This window comes from Bos indicus x Bos taurus, chromosome 12 (genome assembly GCF_003369695.1).
Source record: "Bos indicus x Bos taurus breed Angus x Brahman F1 hybrid chromosome 12, Bos_hybrid_MaternalHap_v2.0, whole genome shotgun sequence".
NCBI classification, from domain to species: Eukaryota; Metazoa; Chordata; class Mammalia; order Artiodactyla; family Bovidae; genus Bos; species Bos indicus x Bos taurus.
This window is the reverse complement of record NC_040087.1, coordinates 25,704,933-25,716,537: the sequence shown is the minus strand read 5'-3', so window position 1 is coordinate 25,716,537 and position 11,605 is coordinate 25,704,933. Positions and strand designations below refer to the sequence as shown.

The following is an 11,605-nucleotide window of genomic DNA, read 5'->3' as shown; positions in this document are numbered from 1 at the left end:
TTTGGGCTTCAAGGACGCTGGGACCGTGTTTCCTGAGCTGCTTCCTTCAGCACCCTTCACGCTGGGAGCTGACAGTGATTTACATAACATAGGATTCACCCACCCGCTCTCATCACCGCGGGTGAACTGGGCGCCCTAGAATAATACTCCCGCGCAAGTATTGCTTGTTGCTGCAACACCGTGATTTTCTGTTACACTGAACACGTGAAATGAATTGCCTTCTGTAGCTGATCCTTCCAGTGATCTCAGACACCTCTCATTGTTGAAGGGAAAATTAAACTGTTCTGAGGAGTGTGCTTTCTATTCCCCCCCACCTTTTTTTTTAATTGAAATGACCTATGGAGAGGAACTTAAAATATATAGTACGCTTTTGTGTAATTCTGCTGATTTTCAGCTAGGCTTTGGAGATAGATCTGATTTGTTGGAGCGATGTATTTAACAATTTTAAAGTAATTTTTATAAAATATCATTTGACCTATGGAACTAATTATTTTATATGGTTGTGTAATGCACGGAAATAGCTTAAAATCAATTTTATTTACTTGTGAAAAGTTCATAAAACAGCTCTAATGACACCAGTCTTGTATATATACATTTTTTTCACTATAAACATAATCATAGTAGTTAGTATTAGAATGAAAGCTTGTGTGTGTCCAATGCTTCAGGATATAAATACTTAATTGTTTTCATTGATATGCTGTGCAGACATCTTTGACAAGAGCTAATAATAGAATGATAATTGAAGAAAACTGACCTAATTGAAGAAAAGACCCCAAGAATCTCAGGATTTAATGATTGTTTGAGATGCTCATATTTGAGTGGTATTTGGGATATTAAGGTCTAACCAACTTGACTTTTCCATTTCACTTAGTTCACTAGGTGGCTTTGATTTAGAATGTTCTATTATTTTTAAAAAATGGAGAAAATCACAAGCACACCATTGTCAAAAATTGTAGGAATGTTAATGAATATAAAATAATTAAATATTGTGATCCTTACTACTTCCAAGCATTTAAAATAACAGTGGCGAAATAACTTTTTTCTAAAGTGGTATTTCGTAGGTAACTTATTCTCCCTTCTGTAAACCTACATAACTTATATGGGACACACAAAATAATGGGCAAAGAGACACCCCATTAGATTAAAGAAAAACTCTATTATGTTGAGAAATGTAGGAATGCAGGGTTTCTTTTTTTTTATCTTAATTTAAATATGAATTACATGTTCATAAATTTAAGCAATTGTGACCTTTCATCTGGAAAAATGTATCTGTTAGTTAGAGGTTATGCACACACATATTAAATGCACAGATAGATACTGTTCTGTTTTTTCATTATCTGCTGGCTGCTATTCTACTCACAAGTATTCACGAATATAAAGTTCTATTTTTTTAATATGTGCTTATTACACTGGGGAGATAAAAAGAATATGAAGTTGAGTTTATTAAATTATTTATCCCTACTGCTGGAGTGGTTTTGAAGGCTCATTGTACACATCTGATTTCTTCCCCTGCCCCCACCACCCCCACCCCGAACCCACCTCCTCTTTTTTTAAAATGCACCTAGGCTATTTCATCTGTTTCATTCTGCCAGACACAATATATTTCCTTTTTAACACTGGAGAAATTAAAGACAGATATTTGTGCAGGATTTTCTTTATGTGTCACATTAAATAAAAATAGACGGAGTTTTTCTGGTGATGTGATTTGATGGTGCATCTATACCTTTCTTTCTATTGTGACTCCTTATGTAAGAATACTTGAAACAAAATAGCTTGAAAGCTTCAAAAGTTTCAGTGAGTTCTTAAAATAATTATTTCATATTTTAATATCGTCTATGGCAAAGGAGAGCAGAGAATTGAGATCGTTGTTGGCACGATTTAGACCCTATTTTTCTTTAACCAGAGTATCTTGATAATTGTGGTTACATTTAAAAATTATTTTCTTAATTCTTCACTTGAATATTCTAGACTGTTGCCTCAGTTTTCCTCATTCCCCTAATACATGATCATACAGTCACAATGGTAGCAGGGAGTACTCTTTTTTTTTTTTTTGCTTACTTTGTTGCTTAGAAAATTTGTTATTGGTCTTAATAAATGTTGAAAGTAATTTTGAGATTAAAAATAGAATTTGGAAGTGTACTTAACCAGAATCATCACCACTGCTAGATTTGCACATTTGAGTGATTCTGGATAACTCTGGCCAAAACCTTTCTTTTGGTAGAAAAAATAAATTTAAGCCTTGATTATTCAGATCATTGTCTCAGTTTCCTCACTTATTTTGAATGTAGACACAGAGATGCAGGATATTTTAAGTTGTATCTGTAAACTGACAAATTTAAGGGGCAGGGTTATCAACCAAAAGATTTTCTTATGGTTCACAATGAATTGTGATCTCTAACTGTTTGCAAACATTTAAGGGTAGTGAGGTTAATCAGTCATTTATTGATGAGTATTACGGAGTGTTCCAACATTCCAGTTCCCCATTGACCCTTTAGAAAGTCACCATTATCTTTATAAACTGTAAAATTTAAATTCATTTTACTAGATTTCAACTTATGTTTTTAATTTGGATATAGTAAACATGTTGTGACATAAATGGACTCGTGATTCTTCTCCATATGAATATATGAAAATTAGGTATTCCTCAAACCATCACTGACATGGATTTATAGACATTCATGCATATGGCTGTATCCTCAGTACTCTTAGTACAGTACAGTTTTATTGCACTTAGAGAAAACAATGGAATCAGATGTGATTAGCGTCTGTTAATCTGTCCATCTGTAGTGGGTCATCCAGGATTGCATACCTCTCATTACTGTCCAGACTGTATGTGATTAGCCACTGAAAACATTCTTCGTAACCTTGAGACTAGAATACAGGATGTAGATAATCAGCTTATAGTGACTGCATGTCTGAAGTAACATTTTCTGTTACTAATTTACAATTTTGGAGCTTATTTCTTAATTAGCAAAGTAGTTCTTCTAAAATAGGGTTTTTTTTTAATGATCAGTTAACTGGAGTAATAATTTAAAATAATAATTGCATTAGTAAAACCTATTACCTTTTGTCACATATATCAAATAAAATAAATACTTTATAGCAAAAAAAGGAAATCAGTTTATGAATAGCAATTTCTTGGATAACTTTACATACTGATACAGATTATAACCATTTTCTGAGAGTAGAGCACCTAAATAATATTTAATTTCCACTTCCGTATAATTGCTTTCATGATACTAGTAATATACATTTTAGTATACTTATCTGAACTATTACTATTATTTAGTACTCTGTGTACTATTTTCATGAAAGCACAATTTTTCCATGTGATTTGTCAAAAATATCAAGTCAAGAGTACTAATAAGTTCTTACTACTTTTTAATCTCAATATGTTTGTTTTATCTAAACATCTAGATCAAATCAAAAACATGAAGGACATAAAGAATTTGTAAGACATCGTGTCTCTGATAAAAACTTGTGAACCTACTGGAAAAAGTTATAGCATTATTATTTTTATGGGAAATCATTTTTATTATGAAAGTCAGGTTTATTATGCATATTTTGCATATGTACTGTTCTAGTCTATGCTTTTTCAATATGAATGTTCCAGTCTATGAGTTCTGACAAATGTATAGAGTTGTATAACATCTGGCACATAGAACATTTCCATGGACACAAGAAGTTGCTTCATGCACTTAATTTTTTTTTACTCGTAAATTTTATGATTCATTTATAATGAATCTGGGTGTTTTAGTTTTATATCAAAAAACTTTAGACTATAAACACCTTTAGTTATTCCCCTAGAACTTATTATCTTAATCATGATTCTATTTTAAGACCAGTTTTAATCAGAGAGTCCCAAAATAGACTCAAAATATAAAGTGCTATTTCAGATACACAGGCAATAGGTTAACAGTTTTTATTTTACATGAAAGTTGTTTAATTTTACTATGTGACATTAAATGGTTAGTAAAGGATTCATTTTCACAGGTACTGGTAATATTTGTTATGCTCACATGAATATATATATTAGATTTAGGAGTATAGTTTACAGTTTACACATCAAAATGCATATTAAGTTCCTTATGTAAGTTAGCAATATTTGTAACATTACTAGCTTTATGTCTTTGGAGAAGTAAATCTCTCAACATTTGCATTGTGTATTACCTTACATTTTCAGTAAATTAATCCTCCCTTGATGGTGGGGGATGATGCCAAAGGGTTTACTAGAGCTAATATTCATTAATATATACATATTCTTGGAACATATGCTTCAAATCCTAATTTTGTATAAATATACATTGCCATTTAAATTTAAATAGTTATAAATATTCCAAACAAAGAATTCTTAAATTGTAATAGTACCAACATCTTCATTGATAATGATGCCCTCTCAAGTATTTTGCTCTTTTACAACTTGGAATAGTACAACTAGTCTTCTCTTTCTGCCCTCAAGATATAAAATTATTTAAATGGTTTCTGTTTTCTATTTTAATTTGGCAATTACAATAGGAATTTTAATGTTATGCATGCTTACAGGCCTATTAAGAAAGAAGTTATTGCTTTCTTAATAATCTTAAACCATTTTTAGGAAGTACACTCTTTTTATGGTTTGCAAAATAGCCTGCTCATACGCACACACACACACACACACACACACACACACACACAGTCTTTCAGATAGTAAAAGGTTGAATTGGCTTCTATACATTTTTATGTTAACCTGTTAAAAGGAAGCAGCCTCTAAATACAGGATTCTTGTCTCCACCAGAATTTAATATCACATCTGCAAGATTATTCTGTAATAACCCTTATAGTTTTCAATAATACCTTAGGAGATTGCAGCTAAATGGATTTTTAAAGTAATAATAACTAAAGGGTCCAACAGTATTTATCCAGTCATATATACTGTGGCAGTTTTGAATGTCATACACTTTTAATTGTAAAATTGAGAAGTTTAAACATTACTAGTTATCCTGTCCATATAAATAAAAATATATTGCTCAGTCCCTCACATACAGTCCCTCACATACATCATGTGCATGTGTATACAGAAAAACGCCTTCACTTACTTAAAACTGTTTTCACTTTTTGCAGCAGACCAAGGTCACGTGTTTGGTTTTTTTTTTTTGCAACATGAACCTGTGTTTGATAAACGAATAACTCACTGGGAGGAAAAATGTGGGTTTTTTGATTTGGGGGTTTGGGTTTTTGCTGTTGTTGTTGTTGGTTTGTCTCCCCCTTTTACTAGCAGACTCAGTTCTTCATTTGTTTTGCTTTCCACGCTGCATTACCACAGTTTTCCCCTGTGTGCATCTGCCAGTGTACAATTTAGCCACGGGCATCTGTAGACCTTGTGGTGATCAGTATTGCAGGCAAAAGCCATATGTGTTTAAATAAAAAAAAATCTCTTTATTTCATTTGCTGTTTTAACTGGATGGATAACTTTTGTGCCTCAAGACAGAAGAAGAAAAAATACAGAAATAATTAATTGCCTCTATTCTTGAGGCAGTTTCATTTCCCCCTCCAATATGGAATGCTTGTCAGCTTTCCTGATAAATGACTGCATGTATTTGCATAGATTTTACATTAACACAAAAATTAGTTTTATTTGTAGAAAACTAGTTTACATAATAATATAAAACCTAGTGTTATTGATTATGTTTCCAAGCATTGATGATTTTTTAAAGGGATTGTAGCCTTCTTATTTTTCAAAGATCTGATCAACCTATTTCTTAATATAATCTTACTTTTTGCTTTATATGTTTTGCACTGTATGAAGCAAACATGCTTATAAACTGTTAAAATTTGAAAACTAGTTTATAGGTGTATTAACCACAACTGTTTCAGACCGTGGCTAGTAGCACTCATTTGGTAAAAAGATTCTGGTTTTAAACTTTTGCCGAGGAATATTTTAAAATATGTTTTATCAACTGTACATACCTCCAACAGTTGGAGGATTTCATCTGTGCAAATGATTTTAGTTTTCATATTCATTTTATCAAAAGGTTGTGTAGTATATTGAGTGTGTATACTTGAGCTCACTCCTAAGACATTATGCATTGTTTACAACCAAATTTAAAACATGTCTGAGAAGTATACTTTCTATCTTCAGTCTGTTTTCTTAAATATACATAATCAATTGATCACTTTAATGTAGCCTTTAAAAAAAAAAAAAAACCACTCTGCTGGAGCTATTTGGGTGCTGAAACAATTCTCCCCCTCTAAGTGGCAGGCAGTAGATGTTTATTCATCCTGTAATCTGGCATCTTGTTGTCTAGAGGCAACCTGCTAATTATGTGCTATCATTGTATTATCCATGTTATGGAAAATCTAAATATGTTCACTGTTGTTAGTTACATCACAAAGCTTTTCATAAAATATACTTGATCCTCAAGAAACCTGCTACACTTAATGGCAACCTAAACCAAGAGTGTCTCTGCCACCCCTTGATTCTGGGACACCCTGGGTGCCAGCTGTCACAGCTCAGCTAATGATGACAAATGCCCCTCTCTATGCAGATTGCAGAGCTTGCAGGCTGCCGTGAAAGGCAACCAGATTACCTTTCTTCAGAGAGTAACTTAACCTTTTAAACTCATGTCAGAATGAAATTATCAGCTGGGATAGTTTCAATATCTGTATCTTTAAAACTAAAAAGTCAGAGCATTATCAAATTACATGAGCTCACTTTTTAAGAAAATGTTCCAATTTTTAAATAATTTATGTTGCTTTACCCTTAAATGGCTCTGATATTCTTAAATCAGAAAGTCTAGGAAAGATATACTTCATAACCACACTAGAGCGTCAACCCTGAATATAACTCAAGTAGTGTGAATTATTGATAAAATTATCCAGATTGTTTGGACTAGAAAACAGGCTAGTGAAATTTTGGGGAAAAATTTTTGTTTTCCTTTTCTTCACCTGCATGATAAAGCCTCTGTTCTCCTGTTATATGTACAGGCCCAGCCCATTGCAGATAAATGATATATTTTTCTAAAATTCTATGGATTATAACAAAATTACATAGAGAATATTTGTTACTGATGATTGTTTTCTCTGTTTTCAAACTTGATCTTTTCTTCTAAGTTGCTGATTTGTGCTGCAGAAATTTATAATATTATGATGCATCTACTACATGCTGAAAACGTTAATGAATACTATTAACCATAATGTAGTGCAGGGGTATGTTGCCTGTTAAATTCAATACTTTACAGTTTCAAATGCAATACCTTACAGTTGCAACAAGCTTTTCAATTTATAAAAGACTTTTATATGCATTTATTCATCTGATACTTAAAATAATTCAATGATTTGAGAGATGGGTGATAAGGACTAGGGACTACTACTTAATGAACATTTAATTTCCTTTAATCTTCACAAGTATTAGTTCCCATTTACAAATGAAGGGACTGAGGTTTAGAAAGATTAAGTGTCTTACCAAGGGTCATAAAAGCAATTGTAGACCAAGGGCTGTCTGATCGCGACTGCACTTGGCAGTACAGAATCTAGACTGTATACTGTGTGTGTGTGTCTGTGTGTGTGCATCCTTCCCAGGGGGTATTGGGGGAAAAGAATCCGTCTGCCAATGCAGGAGCCTCGAGACATGGGTTCAATCCCTGGGTTGGGAAGATCCCCTGGAGTAGGAAATGTCAACCCATTCTAGTATTCTTGCCTGGGAAATCCCATAGATAGAGGAGCCTGGCGGGCTACAGTAGGGTTGCACAGAGTCGGACATGACTGAAGCAACTTAGCATTTAACATATATATATAACTAAAGTCATGCTCAAAATTCTCCAAGCCAGGCTTCAGCAATACGTGAACTGTGAACTTCCAGATGTTCAGGCTGGTTTTAGAAAAGGCAGAGGAACCAGAAATCAAATTGCCAACATCCACTGGATCATCGAAAAATCAAGAAAGTTCCAAAAAAACATCTATTTCTGCTTTATTGACTATGTCAAAGCCTTTGACTGTGTGGATCACAATAAACTGTGGAAAATTCTGAAAGAGATGAGAATACCAGACCACCTGACCTGCCTCTTGAGAAACATATATGCAGGTCAGGAAGCACCAGTTAGAACTGGACATGGAACAACAGACGGGTTCCAAATAGGAAAAGGAGTACATCAAGGCTGTGTACTGTCACCCTGCCTATTTAACGTCTATGCAGAGTACATCATGAGAAACGCTGGGCTGGAAGAAGCACAAGCTGGAATCAAGATTGCCGGGAGAAATATCAATAACCTCAGATATGCAGATGACACCACCCTTATGGCAGAAAGTGAAGAGGAGCTAAAAAGCCTCTTGATGAAAGTGAAAGAGGAGAGTGAAAACGTTGGCTTAAAGCTGAACATTCAGAAAACTAAGATCATGGCACCCAGTCCCATCACTTCATGGCAAATAGATGGGGAAACAATGGAAACAGTGTCAGACTTTATTTTTTGGGGCTCCAAAATCACTGCAGATGGTGACCGCAGCCATGAAATTAAAAGACGCTTACTCCTTGGAAGGAAAGTTATGACCAACCTAGATAGCGTGTTGAAAAGCATAGACATTACCTTGCCAACAAAGGTCCGTCTAGTCAAGGCTATGGTTTTCCCAGTAGTCATGTGTGGATGTGAGAGTTGGACTGTGAAGAAAGCTGAGTGCTGAAGAATTGATGCTTTTGAACTGTGGTGTTGGAGAAGACTCTTGAGAGTCCCTTGGACTCCAAGGAGATCCAACCAGTCCATCCTAAAGGAGATCAGCCTTGGGTGTTCTTTGGAAGGATTGATGCTGAAGCTGAAACTCCAATACTTTGGCCACCTCGTGCGAAGAGTTGACTCATTGGAAAAGACTCTGATGCTGGGAGGGATTGGGGGCAAGAGGAGAAGGGGACCACAGAGGATGAGATGGCTGGATGGCATCACTGACTCGATGGACATGAGTTTGAGTAAACTCCAGGAGATGGTGATGGACAGGGAGGCCTGGCGTGCTGCGATTCATGGGGTCACAAAGTGTCAGACACGACAGAGCAACTGATCTGATCTGATCTGATGCACGAATACATACATGTATGTCCTGTCTATACCCAGAGATAATGTTAGCATCCTAAGGGAGATCAGTCCTGAGTGTTCATTGGAAGGACTGATGTTGAAGCTGAAACTCCAGTACTTTGGCCACCTGATGTGAAGAGCTGACTCATTGGGAAAGACTCTGATGCTGGGAGGGATTGGGGGCAGGAGGAGAAGGGAATGACAGAGTATGAGATGGCTGGATGGCATCACTGACTCAATGCACATGAGTTTGGATGAACTCTGGGAGCTGATGATGGACAGGGAGGCCTGGCACGCTGCGATTCATGGGGTCACAGAGTCAGACACGACTGAGAGACTGAACTAAACTGAACTGATGCTGGGAAAGATTGAGGGCAGAAGGAGAAGGGGACGACAGAGGATGAAATGGTTGGATGGTGTCACCGACTCAATGGACAAGAGTTTGGGTAAACTCTGGGAGCTGATGATGGACAGGGAGACCTGGCGTGCTGTGGTCCATGGGATTGCAAAGCGTCGGACACGACTGAGCGACTGAACTGAACTGAACTGAACTAGGATAGCATCACCAAGTTAATGGACATGAACTTAAGCAAACTCCAGGAAATGGTGGAGGACAGAGGAGCTTGGAGTGGTGCTGTCCTTGGGGTCGCAAAAAAGTCAGACATGATTTAGTGACTGAACAATAACAACAATAAGGATGTAAGGGCCTTCCCATGTGGCTCAGTTGTAAAGAATCCTCTTGCCAGTGCAGGAAACACAGGTTCAGTCCCAGGGTCAGGAAGATCCCCTGGAGAAGGAAATGGCAACCCACTCCAGTATTCTTTCCTGGGAAACCCCAAGGACAGAGGAGCCTGGTGGGTTACAGTCCGTGGGGTCACAAGAGTTGTACTCAACTTAGTACTAAACAGCAACTAGGATGTAAGTGTTATTCTGAAGAGAAGCTGCAGACTTAGGTTTACATTAAAAATATGATTGATTAATTTTATTAAAGATTGCATTCTTTTTAGGAGGTTTTTAATAAGTTAATATTCAGACACTTTTTATGTTACAGATTTTCATTTTATGGTATTATATCAATCTATTCCTTAGGGAGAAACTACTTAGGAAATATGCATAGACTATCTAATAAATATCAAATTGGACTAATTCACCTAAGAACCACTTCATTGTCCAACCTAAGTTTAATGGGATATATCTTTATGAAAATGACGAGGAAAAATAAGTCTTCCACAATTACTTATCTGTATACTGTTTTTATACATATGGTTTTACTCTGTGACATCAGTGAGTTATATAAGCCACAATATTGTACATCTTTCAATTCAAGACACATTGAAAACTCCTTTTATCATGAATTTAAATGCAATTATTAAAAAAAAAATAAATGCAATTATTTCAAGAAAGCTGTCTGAATACAGACTGTTTTTATTCCTCAATAAAAGCTTTTCTTTAGTATAGATACTACAGGATTTTTATCAGTGATATATCTGATGTTATAAATGGTCTATCTGTATTTTAGTTATAGAATTACTTATAATTACTAGTAAATAGTAATGATTAATATGTTGTAAGTATTCCACTGTATGTAAGAACTATATATACTAGTATGTAGTAAATTTTAAATTTTACAGTGATCATTTTATTAAAATGTACCAAGCAACAACAACTAAGATTTAAGGGGCTTGCATGGTGGCTCAGACATGGCTTTGGAGTAAAGAATCTGTCTGCAATGCAGGAGACCTGAGTTCAGTCCCTGGGTTGGGAAGATCCCCTGGAGAAGGGAATGACAATCCACTCCAGAATAGAATCCTGGAGAATTCTATGGGCAAAGGAGCCTGGCGGCTACATGGGATCACAAAGAGTCAGATAAAACTGAGCGAATAACACACACATAGACACACCAACCAATTACAGCTGGGAGTTAGAAACTAATTCCACCTCATAAGGAGGCATTTTGTATGAGAGCAGGAGAGAACATTAGAGGAGAATATAATACAAGCCTCCTCATTAACTGTCTGGATCTTCTCTATGACATTTCTACAAAGTGCTCATCCAGCCTGTTTTTACCCCTGTTGATGAGAAATTTGTTTTCTACGCAGATGGATACTCGCACTTACATACAGTTCTGATTGTTAGAATGCTCTTCCTAATATTGAACCAAAAGTGTCTGACACTTTTACGTTTTGATGCCTTCTGTATGGTCTTGCCCCTTTAATGGAAATAAGTCCATTAAACTCAGAATTTAGGGTATCAAATTGAATACAGTCTGGCCTTTCAGACATCACACCTACAGCACCTCATCACTCAGAAGCCATTCTTGTCCATCAAGTGTGGAGCCTAGAATTCATTACATCTGGAGTGGACTGGTGAATACAGAATAGACCTCTGTTAAGTGAAACAAGGCAATTATACCCTTTTTGGGATCCTCCGTAACTCTGGTACAGTTGCCAAGATGTGTGTCAACAGATATCTCATTTGTTTAAGCTCACAGTGGGGTCCTAAGTTCATGACTTCTTTTTATTTATCCAGCTCATTTTATCTCACTATTTTTAGCTCTTTTTCCCATGGTT

General features: G+C 35.7%; 1 protein-coding gene across 11 annotated transcripts in view; it reads left to right on the top strand.

Moving 5' to 3' along the window:
* Nucleotides 1–11,605, top strand: part of NBEA (neurobeachin) — a 673,417-nt gene that overhangs the window by 467,916 nt on the left and 193,896 nt on the right. The window lies entirely within an intron of this gene.